Source organism: Adiantum capillus-veneris, chromosome 14, assembly GCF_014529385.1.
Source record: "Adiantum capillus-veneris isolate H3 chromosome 14, ASM1452938v2, whole genome shotgun sequence".
In the NCBI taxonomy this organism is placed as follows: domain Eukaryota; kingdom Viridiplantae; phylum Streptophyta; class Polypodiopsida; order Polypodiales; family Pteridaceae; genus Adiantum; species Adiantum capillus-veneris.
In genome coordinates this window covers 81961794-81978527 of record NC_140944.1, presented here as the reverse complement: position 1 = coordinate 81978527, position 16734 = coordinate 81961794, and positions in this window count along the sequence as shown.

The following is a 16734-nucleotide window of genomic DNA, read 5'->3' as shown; positions in this document are numbered from 1 at the left end:
TCACAAACATGAATTCTAGAGTGGTATAGTTGCAAAAAGTTGAAAAAAGCCAAAAACAGGACCCGTTTTTTCACACAGTTTAGGTTGTGAAATGTTGTGCAAGGACAAGGTTAAAGGTGGAATTGATATTCCAAAAAAATGTTGAGTTTTTTTCAGCTCATGAGATAACTTTCTAGATAGATAGCACCTCAAAATCCATTTTGAAACTCTTGAAATAATTCAAGGAAAATGGTCACTTAACAGGACATAAACGTGTCCCATTACCAACCTAGTGTTAACTCCAAGTGCAATCTATTCTTGCTCTTCTACACCATCTCTTGTCGCTTGGATGAGCTCGTCTAGTGTTGTGGACGCTAACTCACAACAACATCTTGTTTACAAGAAAACGGGGGTAGAAGCACCCTTATCATCTGCGCACACATGAAAAATGGGGGGATCTTGCCCCATGTAAATAGCTCTTTTGTTTACTTGGTTGGCCAACTGATATGGAACTATAGTTTCAAAAATATTTTTGGGGTAGAAACCGCACCATGATGAGGACCCTCTTCTTCTTTACTTGGTTGGTTGTTGAGTTCATCAAATGCTTGGGATTTATGTCCTTGATGGAGCATTAGAGATCTGAAAAATGAGCTTTAGTATGAGGCTAAGTTGAAAGAAGAGGAGCAACACAAAAGAAGTGGTGATGGTGGACATGATAGCAAAAGGGAACGTGATGGAAAAAGTCATAGAAGAGATGATGATGTAGATCACTATAGACATGATCATCACAATGATGGAGAACATGGTAGACATGATCAAAATGAGAGGAGGTATGAAAGATAAAGAGAGCATGATAGACAAGATGAAGATAGAAGGGATCATAGCCACAAGGATGATGATGATTAGACTCACACATAGCAAGATGATCATAGGGATATATACAATGGATATGCTAGCAATGACGATGATGAAGAATGTAGACCCAATCAGCAAAGATCTAGAAAATAAATACTTGAGCCATGGTAGGTTTCACGTACTCTTTTATAAAATATGAAGCGAAAATCTCTTATAAATTCAAAAAATTAAACTTTTCTCTAAATAGTTGGGTAGAAACTAATCATTTCTCTCTCTAGTGGCTGCCAGTTTCTCCCCCCTCTCTCCTTAAAGGGAGTCCCTCCAAAAATGTGATGATCATTCACTCCTTCTCTCTCTACTATACCATCTCTCACTTCTCTTCTATTCACCTTGCAAGTTGTTTATCTTTCCTTCTTTCAGTTTTCCCTCCTAAAAGCTCTACAGCAAAATTTTGAACCTCCTTTACCTCCTCAAGCCGTTAGGAGATAGGATGTAGCTAAATAGATATTTGAGTAGCTTACTTAATGGAGAGAGACAAATTTTCACACATGAGAGATTATAGAGTAGAGAGAGAGAGAGAGAGGCCTCCAAACTTGCTTCACTCTCACCACCTCACACTCACCTTGTTGCATCAACTTTACACACTAAAATGTGTGTAGATATGGCCTCCTTTTATAGGCCAAAAGGGATGCCCTCTCTCATGAGAGGCAGCCATGTGTAGCCGCCCTTGTGTAGACAAGTCCAAACGGACTCTCCAATCTGCCCATGTGTGGATGCCCTTGAGAAGACAAGTCCGCCTTTGAAATCGGCCACCGGCCATTGAATTTTGACAATCATCCACCAACAAAATGATCGGTCGTTTATCGACCACTTTTCGGCCGCCGCCGGCCATAATATTTTTGTGAAAAGGAATATTTTGGCAAGTGATTTATCTTCACGCACAATGGCTTCTCCTCGTAACGGGGGCCTTACAAATACGCATTTTTCATACAAAAAATTACAAGGGGTAAATCAGGCTCCATACTTAACACAAGCTTGCTGCATTCTCCTCAAGCTAAAGCTCTCTATTCTCAATGAGCCTCACTAAACACCTCTACTTAAAGCTTAAGATCTACAGCATATCCTTCTGCTAGATCATCCCTCTTGCTTTTCTCAATAGGTTTCCTACTCCTTCTTCATTAAGCTCTCTAGAGAGATCTCCTTCCCTCTCAAGCTTCTCAACATTATCTTCCCCATTAAGCCAACAAGCAGGTGGAGCAGTATAGCAGTAAGTGGCATCAATCGTCTTTGTGTACTATCAAGAACCTTGCTCAGAGAACATGGATGTGCAATGTCTAATCATAAATATTTTTCTATAGGTTGTTCCACTATTCCCCATGGCTCTCTCTCTCTCTCTCTCTCTCTCTCTCTCTCTCTCTCTCTCTCTCTCTCTCATTCGCTTCCGTTCCTCCACCATGTGTGCCCAAGGGCCTTATGTGCCCAAGGGCTGCTATGCAAACACTACATTCCTTGGCACCGCACTCGTCGTTGTGCTGAACCCCACCTCACGTTGATCAAACTGCAGCACCTTGCATGCTGCTATTGTGTAGCGCCACTATAGCCCCCCACTACTATGGACCTGCCAGCACCGCCGCCACCACCTTGGGTACTCTTTCCAAATGGAACAATAGCGCCCCTGCACCGCCCATTTGCCTTCTTGCCATGGCTGTGAACATCATCCGGCCAGCCATAGCCAGCTATAAGAGAAAAAAAATCTTTTTAAAAAAAATTTGTTAAGTGGCCTTGGAGAGGGCCATTTCCACACTCAGCAAAGCCAATAGTGGAGGCAAACCCCACAAGATAGTTGCAGGGAAAATTAAAGAGAGGTTTTTACTTTTGTCATGCTAAGCGTTAAAGTGGCGATCTACTCGAGTGAGCAAAAGAGATTTGAATTCACAAACGCCTCATTGGATACAAACTACTTGGAGTGGTTTTCTCTACATTAGATTTTGTCGTGTTTGAGTGCCGCCAACTTTTGTGCTCCATCAAGGGGGATGACTATTCTATTTTTCTCATTTCTTTAGCGTTTTATGCAAATCCTCGATTGTTTTTAGTTTATTGTATTAGGTCTTGTCAATCTCGAAAAAGTGAAGTCTTTTAAACATATTAAGTGCATATGCGAAGGGTGAGTTTAGGAAATGAAAAGACAGACAAATTTGGAAAGGCAAAAGACATATGAAGGTCGAAAGTCAAAATACGTTCTCTGTCCATATAAAGAGGTGGTTGACTTCACATTGTATATTTGTGTTTCTCTTCTCCTTTATTTTTCCTTTAACGTTTTCTTCTCTTTAAAGTGTCATTGCATTCTCTCTCTCTCTCTCTCTCTCTCTCTCTCTCTCTCTCTCTCTCTCTCTCTCTCTCTCTCTCTCTCTCTCTCTCTCTCTCTCTCTCTCTCTCTCTCTCTCTCTCTCTCTCTCTCTCTCTCTCTCTCTCTCTCTCTCTCTCTCTGTGGTGCCTCTCTCTCGTGCATGCAAAGTTGTATCCATCCTTCTCACATCCAGCTGATATTGTTGCAAACCTACGTGCTTCATCATTGACCGTTGTTGCATGTTATTGACTAGTGCATTGTTTTTATTGTTATTCAGGAAATATTTGAATTAAGAATACCTTTTGATTTTTTTGAAGCTATTAAGAATACCTTTTAATTTGCTAAAACATTAAAAAAAATGTATGTTAGGCGTAGTGTGTCTTCGCCACCTTCAGACTCTCTAGGCTTTTTGGGTTTGTTGTCGATAATCTCTAGCTTAATTCGAACTGGAATATCTAGACGTAGACGCCAAGTAGGCTCTCTTGCTCTAGAACACATTTGGTGATCACTTCACATGATCCACCAACGCCCTCTACAGATGTAGACCGTGCCTTTGGACTCGATGCGCCCGTAGAGGTTGTCAAACCTATTGATCCACTTTGGAGGATGAACCAGAGTTTATGGAGATTGATATTGCCAAGGAGAACAATGAGGAACTCTTGGAGGATGATGATGAGTATGACCTGGCCGATCTTGCCAATATCCTCATGGAGATGGACCTCTCTAGCGGGATATTCAAGTATGTTAATGCCAAGTTGACCATCTTAGAAAAAGTAGAGGCTAATGTAGTTACGATGCTGCAAAGAATATCTACACATCTATATGCATTGATCACCGCTTAAGTGGCATCTTTCTATCTCTGAGTAGCAGGGCACCTGTAGCATGAGTGAGTGTAGCCTCAATAGTGCTTACAAAGAGCTAAGCTAATGTGCATGTTGGGTCGTCTGTAGAGACAGCCTTGGCTCTGTTCAAGGACTTCAAATTACTGAGTATCGGAGGCAAGGAGGAAGAGGAACAAAGATTCTATGAACATGTTCCTAACCAAGTGGTCGAATATCCATGCATTGTGGAAGCACTCAAGTCATGTGAAGCTCGTAGAGGCTAGTTTCCTATTGATTGGAAAGGCGTACAAGTAGTGGATGAGTTGGACCACTTGTCTTGTCACTTGGGTAGAGTTTGAAACGATGTTTCAAAAAGAGTTACTGCCAGGCAATGAGAAAGAGAGAAAATGGGAGTAATGGCACAAATACTCGATGTAGAAAAAGATTAACTTAGTATATTTCAAACTACTAAGAGATAGTGCTCAAGTTAAAGGAGAATATGCATTCCAAATTTCCTCAAGAGGGGTCTCACAAATTATTACCTTGAGTACGTTGAGCCTCTTTAACCAAAGGACTTATCTGAGGGGGATCAAGTATGCATAGATAGATATATGATGACATCAAGCACATTGGTGCACGCGATGGGATAGATAAGCCTAGGGGACAAAGAGAAAAAGGGATTGAGGTTTAAAAGAAATGGGTTCTGTAGTGAGAGGCGATAGGGAGAGAGGATTGGCCAAGATGGTCATTGAATCAAAAATCCATGGCCATTTAAAAAGAAAAAAGAACTGTTCAAATTGTAGAAGAAAGAGAGTTATGTTAAAACGCAAAAGGAAAAGTGTTGCTTTGGCTTCAATGAAGCAGAGCATACAACATTCAAATACCTAAAGCTCAAAGCTAGCACAAGTGGCAATGATTCTAAGAGAGATGGTAGATCCTCTAAGCGGTTGCGCACGATGCAGATGCTCCCTCTCAAATTTTGAAAAGTTCATGGAGATGAAAGTGTGCCACTGTGACAAGTTGGTAAATCCTAAGAGAGATGGTAAATCCTCTAGGTAGTTGCACATGGTGTAGATGCTCCCTCTGAGTTCTGAAGAGTTCAGGGAGGTGACAGTGTGCCACTCTGATGAGCACCATTCTTGTTCAATGAGCGTGGGGAGAAAACAGAGAATATCAAGTTTTATGATTTCGCTAATCAGCACCCTAGACGCCAGGAACGCTATAGGAGAAAATGAGCAGGAAACAAAGCGAGAGAGAACTTGATGCCCATGATAAAAGATATAACTCACTATCTGATGCTTGTAAAAGTAGAGGATTGTGTAAAAGATCAAATATCAGGAAGATTCTCAAAAGTTCGAAGGGAAGGAATGCGAGAGGAAATAAGACAAGTACGGAAAGCTAAAACAAAATCAAAATCTCAAAAATAAAAAACAAAAACAACAAAAGACCCAGAGTGGATCAAACTAGAGCGTAAACAGAAATACCAAGAACCGAAACGATCTTTACGAGAGGAATGGACTACTGAGGGAGATAGTGATGTGGTAGCCTAGCATATGTCTGCATGACATGGTGCATATGTATGGCACCATAGGTTGTTGTAGAGTCACTATTTTCATAGATGAAAGGGCTAGCCATAACTTCTTAAACTGCCAGAAAGTCTAATATCTAATCAACCCAAATGATTTTCTCATATTAAATTGATCATTTAATGCGGGAGAATAAACAGGAACAAGGGTTAGGATATAGACATGTTCTTGTAGATCTATCTCAACACGGGGCCAATGGCAAAGGGGCCCAAATGAGAGATGGTCCATCAAAGAGTAAGACTAACCAATGGAGCATAAATACCTTAGGGTTAGCTTCATTAAAGACCTCCAAAGGTTAGTGTTAAAGTCCTTTGATCTTAGGTAATCTAGGGCTATGCTAAAGGTGGGAACCCGGCCCAAGCTTAAGGTGCTTGTCGTGATTGATGACTAAGGTGCTTGAGGTGCATGTCGTGTTTGATGACTGAGGTGCTTGACGTGCTTGCTGACTAAGTTGTTTGAGGTGCTTGTCGTGCTTTCCGACTAGGGAGCTTGAGGTGCTTGTGGAAACACCACCCAAGCTTGAGGTGCTTTGTCATGTTTGCTAACTAAGGTGCTTGAGATAAGGTGTTCCAAGAAAGTCAACATCAATCCCTACAAGGACGGGGTGAGCCCTACAAGAGGGGGGATGAGAGAGAACACACACACACACACACACACACACTCACTCACACAAGGCATGCTTGGTACAAATAAAGCAAAAGGGACACTTGTCAAGTTTCTCCCCATGTTGCCCTCATGGTGTGCCTAAAGCCTATTGGTTGGCCTCCCAAGGGGTCCAATGATAAATTAGTTAATTTAATTGATTTCTTTACCATTTATCAATCCATCGCTCTCAAAGGGGAAAGAGGGACACTTGTCCCAAGGCTACCCTTGCTGCTTGGTATGACTCTTGCGTGTGATTGGCTAGGCCTAGAGGGGTCCAATGAGCTTTAAGAATGAGCTACAAGGGGGGGTCTACCAAAGCAAGTCTAGGGGGCCTGCTTGAGGGATATACTCTCTCTCTCTCTCACACACACACACACACACTCATTGTGTATTGTGAAAAGTTCAAGAGCTCCCTCTCCTACACCAACACTCTTGGCTATGGAATGCTAATCCAACCAAGACCCATGCTTCAATGCTTAAGCTTTCCATCTTCTCCATCTTCATTACTATGCTATTATGTATTCTAGCAAGAAGAGTGATGATAAGTGAGGAACTAGTTCTTTCTCCTATGAAATGTTTCTTCTTCCTCTTCCCTACCCTCTTTCCCTGATAACTCTCTCCACCTTCGAAGGTGTTTGAGGTCTTGGGACTGAGGCTTGGGATAGTTAAGTCTTTCCGCAAAGTTTATGTTATGCTCATGATGCGTGAAGCTTTCCATCTTCATTGCATCACCTAGATCACAAGGAACACAAATATTGTATTATAACAAGTCTCTCTTGATGGGAGAAACTATAATACAAATGCCTATTGGCTGGGGGGACCCGCTCCATATAAATCCAGTCCTCAACTATTGTCATGTTTTCTAAACTCTCTCTCTTGCAAAATTATTGTTCATGCCAAGTTAAGTAAATGCTATGTTTATGTTTCTAACTTCCATTATGTTCACCCGCTATGCTTACAAAGTAATTTCTCAAAAGTACTCTCTCCAATTTTTGCTACTCTCAAGTTAATAGGCTAATTCCATTACATTGGTATCAGAGCATTTGGTTTCTCTTTTCTTGCTTGAGAAGAGAGGTCCTTAGGTAGCCTATAATTGGTTGATTTTGTTAATTATATTAGGGCTAGTGGGACTGGGATCTTTTATCTGTTTTGTTGAGCCCACTATGTGGGATATGGTGCACACCTTGGGAGCTTTGGACTTAATAATGGAGTCTTTTTAGACTTGCCTACGGATTTACCGTTATTGAGCCATAAGAAGTCCAAAAGGAGCTAGGCCATGGCAACTCTGCAATATTAAACCCGCTCCACTACTCACTATAATTAACCACTTTGAGCCGTGGGTGTAGATACTTAAGAGCCAGTTTTCAAAGGCTAAGAGGAGTGGAAACTATGGTTTTGAATTGCCAAAGCATACACTAAGTCCGTACACAAATTTTGTTAACATTGCTGACAATAATCAAGAGAGTAGAATGAACAATGATAGCTTTGATTTTTCACATGAAGGTGCTAATGATGATGCCCCCATGTTTGTCTATTATCTTGTTACTAGGTTGCAGCAAGCTCTGGGCAACCCTACTGTGCAAGCCAAATTTACTCAAAAAATTCGCACTTATGGGATTTCCCTTCCTCTCCAAGAGGAGAGAGAGCTTAGGAGGCCTCTTGAAGAGACCCCCAAAAGAAGACTCTCTCCCATACAAGAGAATGAATCCAAAGAGCAAGAAAGCAATGAAACTTTAAGTTCCTCTAAAGATGTGGCTCCACAAAGACAGTGGTCTACGCGATCGCCAACTCCTCCCAAGAGGAAAAGATCAACGCACAATCCTTCTCCTCATTATTCCCAAAGGGAAGAGAGAAAACATAGGAAGAAAAGGGTAGGAAAGAGGTGACCCTCTTCTCCTTCTTCTTCACCTTCTCCTCTTTCGATGAAATCTATGGCTATTCTCCTAGGTAATACAAGAGGGAAGGACATCGTAAATCATACCTTGCATGGCAAAGATCACAAAAGCTCAAGAAGTTCAAGGAGGGAGGAAAGAGTATCTCTCTTCTCACCTATGATGACACCTTTGGTGCTATCGACAAAAAGTTGGTTTTTGGCCTTCATCCAGCAATTTGATGCAGCCTTTGGAGACGAGGACTTCACGGAGTCCTCCAAGCTACACCATGTAGCTATGCACTTCCAAAAATTGGCTCGTCAATGGTGGGCTAGCCTTTGTGGAAACGGTAAAGCCCCAAAGACATGGAAAACTCTAAGAGTTTCCATCATGAAGCAATTCCTTGCAAGCAATGCAAAGGACAAAGTGCTCACCGAATGGAATAGTTTGAAGTTTCTCTCTCATGAGTCTATCCATAAATATATAGACAAGTTTTGGAATTTAAATCTCAAGGCTAGAGTCTTCCAGAAGATAGACTTTGCCGAGCAAAAGCAACAATTTTGTGTGGGATTACCTGAAGAGATGGCCAAATACGTCAATTCCAACGGTCTGGTTCTATCATCAAAGTAATCCATCACACTATGGTTTCTTCACGCATCAATTTCCAACAAGGGTCTAGACAGAATGTTAAGCCCATGGAAAACAAATATAAAAATGATACAAAGGGAAAACCCGATGCCCAAAATTCTTCCCAATGCACTTTTAACAACAACAACAACAATCGGTCCAAGGAAAAGGGAGTTTACAAAGGCAACAACAAACTCTCTCCTAAAGAGCTTGAAGATTTTTTCAAGGACCATAAGTGTTTTGAGTGTGGGGAGCAAGGACATGGCTATCGTTCTTGCCCCAAGAACAACGCTCGCAATGAGACTCCTAGGGCTTCACCATTGAAGTTCCAAAGGAGGATGCTAATTGCAAAGGATCATCTCTCTCCTATGCTTGGGGAAAGTTAAGGGAGCATGATGCCTTCATCTTGTTTGACCCTGGTCTACTCACAACTTCATTTAATTGGAGGTGGCCACCAAGTTGGGCATTCAAGATTTCAAGATGGGAGATATTGTAATGACTGACACAGATTTCAAGGAACAACAATCCTCCATTACTCCCTTGATTGGGAAGTTGAGGCTTCGTGTCCAAAGCTATGTCGACAAAGAAGAATTTTTTTTTCTCTCCTCTCCAACATGAGGATGCTATCCTAGGGGCACCATGTTTTGATCGCATCATTGCCAACATTAAGTTCCCTGAAAGAAGAATCTACTTCACCTATAGGGGAAAGAACATGTATATAGATGCTAGTGAGTGTGATCATACTATACCACTTGTAAATCCTCCTGCTTTTGATAAATCAATGACGAGCTTAGTTTCTACGTACATGATTTTTGTCAAAGAGTCTCTAAAAGATCCTAATGTTTCATCACATGTAAATGGTAGGAATCAAGAAGAGTTAGACTTGTCTAATTTTTTAAAAGGATTCCAAGATGTGTTCATCGATGATATCCCTATGGACTTACCTCCAAAACGAGGGGATAATGACCATCGCATTCAGCTTTCATTGTAAAAACATTTATTATTTTGATGAATCCGGAATATTGTAACTCCTACTTTCTAGATAAACCTTGTAATTGATGAGCCAGGGCTACAAGCTTTTAGATTGTATCAACCTATCTTTAGTTAGAGCTCCCAGATTATTAGTTTTGACGACCAAAAACCTTGGCTAAGGTATAAAAGCCAATATTTGTAAGTTTTTCATAAGTTTTGGATAATAGAAACACAGCTTGATCTAACGGCGCTCACTCCTCTCCTTGTCACCATTCCTACTCCCTTCTCGGTTGTCACATTGCAGTGCCCTCTGTTGCGTTGCAACCGTAGGTAAGAGGTCTACGCATTGATGTAAGCATTTCACGATATTTCGTAGCTATTGGCATCACCGACCCACAGCCTTATTTCATCATAAATAGGAATTTAAGCTTTAAAAATCAAAAACTAAGTACAGGCGGGGTATTGGGGCATCATTGCTAAGCATTTAGATGCATTCTGGGTCGAAAATGACTAGGTCAAAAACTCACTGTTGTTAATAATCATGATTTTTACACTTGACCTAAAGTGAGATTTGAGACCATAAGCATGTGTCCTTAGGGCTTATAAACATGTCCTAGAGGTTTCGTAACGTTTGGATGTCATTTAATAATGTAACGGATGTGATTTGTTTGTTGATGAGCGTTTAGCTTTTGGTGATTTCAGTCATTTGAGTGTAGCTTGAGTTAGATGTGAGTTGTTTGTTGTTTTCCAAGAGATTGATAACCTCTTATAGCCTTTATGCACTATTCGAGTTAGCTTTGTCCCATGGATTGACAATTATATTCGTGGTTCTCGCTATGTCTGCAATAAGATAGGAGTGAGGTTAGACACCCATCCCACATTTGGCATGCTGCCGAGAATCGAAGAGACTTAAAGTAGGGAAAAACATGAGCATCTTGTGAAGTTATCCTTTAACTTCCTCTAGGATATCCTATACTAAAAACTTTCTTTTTAAAACCGCATAGTGTAAGATTGTCGTCTTTTGCTGTGTAGAGGTAGCTTGGAAGTAAGGCGTAGTTGCTAAGTACCTTTAGGATTATAGGATTGTAGGATTAGTTTAGGATTTTGAGAATGATTGATAAAAGAAAAGTCTTAAGATCACTGCTCAAGAAACCATAAAAAACAAGAAAACGAGTGTTTGTGGACACTTTCTACAACCCCATTGCAGTAGAATCTAGGAGTAGGGTAAGTAGAATCCGAGGTGTATTTCAAGACATTGCTCTCTCCAAAAGAATCAATTGTGAATTGTTATGTGAAGTTGCAAAATTTCAGGTCTACAACTAGAAATAGCATTAACAAAAGACTGCCAACCACTCAATCCTACTGGAGAGTATGATTTAAAAGTTGTATGAACCAGTGGGTAAGCTCAAGGACGCATTGAGGTAAAAATTTCAAGAGTTTGCAAAAACTCGGATTATTTAATTTTTCTTGACATTTTAGGCCAAATTAAGTTTTGACTTGACTCAAAGGCCTAAAATAGCTCATGAAAAGACTGTCCTGTGAAAAAGTTCATAAAAATGTTCATTTTAGGCTTAAAGTAAATAATCGTGATTATTTACTTTCAGCTTAAAAGTGACCAAGGTTGATACCAGAGACTCTATGCATGTGTACAAACAACTTTTGTAAAGGCCCATAGAATTGGATCACCAAATTGATCAAAAACTGGGAAAAAACTAAATTCTATACTGACTTTCAAGAACTTGAGTGTAAATTGAGAAAATTTTGTTCAAACTCAATGAAACTTGAGTTATAGGCTTATATTGATATGATAGACAAGTGTACATGCTCAGTTGACCAAAAAGATGCAAAAAATTGCCAAATGTAAATACACATGATCATTTACTTTTGTCCCATTTTTCAGCTTTTTTGACCAAGTCAGCATACCACTAGCGTTAGCATGTTGTATTAAACCCACGGACCAAATTTGGTAAGATTTGGATCATTGGATTGAAAATTGTGTCCAAAATTGCAAAGTCGATCTACAGATACAGAAATGATAACCATTTGAACAAAAATTGTCCAAACTTGATGAAATTTGGCTAGAGAGCTTAAGTTAAGCTGTTTAACAGATCCGTGTCAAGATTGTTGTAAAACCTTGTAAAAGAAAATAGCATGAGTAAATAATCTGCTACAAAAATTGATATTATTGCACCTTTGAGTATACCACAAGGTCAAGCATATCAAGTACACCACACAAATCAATTTTGGTGAAATTTGGATCACAAAAGTGAGACTTAAGCCAGATTCTTGAAAATCGAGTCTACGGACACGAAACAGTTGATAACTTGAATAAATTTTGTTCAAACTTAGTGAAACTTGTCCAGAGACCTTAACAAGTTGCATACTTGGCAAATCAAGCCAAAAAGTGCAAAAAACTAAGAAAAGTAAATAATTATGATTATGTACTACTGCTACACAAAGAAACCATTTTTTACTTTTGAACTTGTACAATGTTAGACCAACAATTATACAAGGCCATTGGGAAATTTTGGGTTTAATCGAATCCAAATTAGTACATGTTCACTCAGTTTCTAGGTTGCAGATTAGTCCTTTGGCTTTTTGCAAAAGTAGAATCTGAAAGGCTCAATTACTAACTCACTTAGCTCAATTTGAAGTGATACACATAGATCAATCACTATAGCTAGCAAGAATTGTACAGTCTTTGTAAAAGAATAGCTAACTTGATTAAAAGTGATACAAGAATCATGCTGCAGACAAGGAGTTCAAAGCTTGACAAAATTTGCAATCAGGTCAAGTGGAAGAAGCTGACAACAAGTCAATCCAACGGTAAGTACTCTATGTAGGGCTTCATAAGTCTATATGAACCTTAGATCTGGTCGTATACTAGCAAATCAAGGCATATTTGGAGAGACAGCTAGTAGAGTATCCACCGAAGAGAGTGTGAATCAAGGCGATCACTTGCACACTATCTTAGAAGAAGTCTCAGATACTTTTTCAGAATCAACATCTGACATGTCTTCCTATTTGACTCACTCAGAATCGGAACGACAGTGCGATATAAGCATATACTTTCTTTTTATAATACTAATTGTCATAATAATCAATATCTAATTCTCCTAAATGATTTTCTCATGTTAAACTGATCAATTCAAAAATAATGACCAAAAATTTGTGTGGATGACTAAGGTCTTGCAAAGATGGCCCTATTGTAGGCGTTGTTAATGGCTGCTCCTTATTATAGATGCATGTTCTTTTTTTAGCTACGTCCTTCTATAAAGAGAGTTTCTACTATTACAATAAAGAAATCAACAATAAGCTATAGTAGATAAATTTAACAACAATAGTAGAAAAACTACTATGATTAGTCCACAGACACTAGGAGGTGCACAAATAGAGGAAAAGGTGAATGTCACATGCAATATGTCCTCTCTCTCTCTCTCTCTCTCTCTCTCTCTCTCTCTCTCTCTCTCCCCCCCAAGGGAAATGCCAACTCCATGTGTGTGTGCTACTTATGGGGGATGTCACCTACATGAAACCATACAGGAAAAATCCATATCTATTAACTACATAGCACTAATCCACCGCAGAAGTCCTATATCCCCCTTCTATGGTGTTTGTATACTCGAATTTATCCTCTTTGTAATACGATCAAGAAGTTCAATAGGACCTCTTACCTCTTTCATATCAGATTCCATTTTTTTTCTCTTTTTTTTTGCCTTAATTGGGCCTATGTACCTTTTTTTCTCCATGACTTATACTCCAGATTTCTCCTTTGAGAAGACGAGCTTGAAACATTTTACTCATTGCCATAACCGTGCCTATGTACCATGTACCTTTGTCCCTTGACAACTCATACTTCCAAGTTTTTCTTTCCTTTGACACCTAAAACTCTCCTTTGAAGGGGAGATTTCAAACAAACAACACAATTTGAACTTGCTACAATACATTTTCTTTCATTCTTGTCAATTGATAAGTAAATCCCACTTTTTATCCTAGCTAGTTTGTCCTTGGACAATGTAGGGTTTCCATAGCTATAGAGAAGGAATGCATAATTGCATGTGTTGTATAGAAAGGGGTTGAATGGTATATTACCTTTATTTTCAGATAATATTATAATTATGCAATCATCTATTGTAGCAGTGAGTAAAAAATCCAAACATACCTAGGACGTGGATAGTCGTATGAGCACAAATATCCTATGTAAGGGTGCTAAAGCAAAATACTAGGCATACGTTTTATATGAAGTCCTTACTATCGTAAGGACTTCAGATAAACCCCATTATGACAAAATCATTCACAATATAATAGCTAATGACATAAACAAGGAGGCGCAGCTCTATATGTAATACATAGACAATATAGTAGCTAATGACATAAATGTTGGGGGGTTCCATCGTTGCATAGATCCAATGACCAACATAATTATCAATCCAAAGGGATGAGCTACCTGTCTAGGGCATGGAAACACTCACACGATTAGTGAGCTAATCATGGCAATACGAATGGTGACTCTATGAGGTGAGCTTCGCGGCCTATGGAGGAACTAAGCCACAATGATGGACAATCTCCACATCCACTTCCTTTCACCTCCAATCAACCCAATCGCACACACTAACGATCGCAAGACGCACACAACACTAACCCTATCATGCAACACACTAATTGCAAGCACACACACACATAGATCTATCCAGCACCACACTCCAATCAAACCTACATTCACACACAAGAAAGAGAGGGCAATCACTCAAGATTAGAGAGGGATTAACCACTAATTAGTTACGATTTAGATAATCTAAGCATCATAGGCAATCATAAGAAGCATGAGAGAGGCATAGTAAAAGAGAATGAATCATTGATTAGTGTCAATCAAGTCTCATGAGCAAGGAGAAGCTCAAGGACTCCATAGCCACACACCTTAAGAGCTCTCACCAAAGAGTTCCCTCAACCAATGAAATTGAGAACCCTAATTTCCTTTACACACTGCCTTATATACCTAGGGTAAAAATATGCATTGTCCGGGTGCCCAAGGCCTTTAGGGCTCCACCATTTATTGAATCTACAACCTAGGCACACTAACTGACCTAGTCTTTCCATCTTGGAACTCCCATTGAGCCCGTAACACATCAAAATATTACAATGGCTTAAAATAAATTGGGAATTCACAATACATGACCATTTTGGGAAAATGTGGAAAATGTGTAACTCCAATCTTCACTGCTTCTTTGTATTCATCCTCAATGTGCATCCGTACGTCTTCGATCTTTAGCAACTTCTATTAACTAACGTTGACTAGTATGTACAAGGGAAGTACAATGATGAGGTTCTAAATTAGGGTCTGATACCTAGATGACCAAAGAGGAAAAAACCCAGTGGAAAAAAAGTGCCTTTGGGATAAACGCATTATTAAGGGTACTTATTAGCATGGGAAATATTAATAAAGTACTCAAGGATTATTGGCTGGTAGATATGGAATTAAAAAGGCAACAAATATGAAAGGGTAGCATGATGGAACATTGGTTTGCCTATTGTAGTCCACTCAAGGTGCATAGGTGGAAGCAAAACAGAGTGTCTAATGCATATGTCCAATGGTGGGACATCCTATTTATGCATACACAGAAATGCATGGAAAACAATATGCTGTGAAAGAAATATTTTGAGGGGTTATTCAGAAAGATAGTGTAGCTATAAAAGCATATGACATGGCTTTGCAAGCTGGCACCCCTTTAAGAATGGTTTTCATTGATGAGGATATGTGCTCTCATCTTACTGTTCACTGTGCGTGAGTGTTGGACTCTACGACACTACTCCAATTGTAAGTTAATAGACTTTGACTCTTATGCTCATCTCATCCAGCATGAGCGACATGACTTTAGATATGCCCAACTCTTCCAGCTTGAGCATAAGCCTAATAACTACAACTCTTAGCACAGAGTTTAATAAGACTTGAAGCTTTGGGACTAATGCTTTGCTCATTTTATGGCTCAGCAGCCTGACTCTAACTATGCCAAAGAGTGTTTTTTGCACCTTGGCGACTTGACTTTTTACATTCTTGTGCATACTACAAACATTTTGTAAAGCCCCTTGGGGAACTACTTGAGAATGATCCTCCCAACCACCCATTAAATAGCCCCTTGGGCCTCATTCCCTATCCACACTAGCAACCGGCCCCTTGGGCCTGGTCCTTGACCACCGGGCATTGCCCTTGGCATGACATTACTTCCCCCTTGGAGAAGTGTTTTCGTCCTCGAAAAAAAGAGTGATGATGCACTAATGCTTTCCACAGGGGCACCCTGTAGGGATGCAACCGTTTGCTTAACCAGAATATGGTTCAGTAGGAGGTTCAATGAAACGAAGAGTAACATCTTAATTTTCCATAGTGTTGTCATGTTGCAACCGTCTTGGTGTAGCCGCCGCATAGATAATATAGTGTGTAAACTCCATGTAGAACTCACTTGAGTAGCTAAATGAGTAATCACAACTAAGATGTACCCAAAGAGTACCTTTTTTCACTTTCCTTGAAAGTAACTTGGTGACGTAACTCATTGGCCAAGTTTAAGTTCTTGACTTGTTCTCAAATTTCATCAGTAAACAACCCCACCATAGTTTGCCAATATCGATTGCTTTAATGCAACGGTTGTACGGACATTGTATCCAATTGTCAAAATTTTGAAATGTTAAAAATTTATGCAAGGAGTTGGTGGTTGCTGAAGATTGCTGAAGAAGGCCGGCCCTTTGCCGATGGTGGTTGAGTACGCCCTCAAAGCAACGAAAAACTGACCACCATGGATACTTACCCTAAGAACTTAAAGCGAGTTTTCCCTAAGGCTTTGGGCGGCCATGTATGTAAGGCCAAGCAATTCCAAGCTCTGGTGATGGCAGACAAAGGCGTCGATTGCGAGGAAAAGAGAGAGAAAGAGCGCAGTTTGAAGCTCCACAGCTGCAGGCTGACGTGAAGGACTTTGTCCTCCGTCCCCTTGCGCACCTTCTGAGCCCGAGCGTGAGCAGTTCTGCAGAACTCTCCCCGCCCC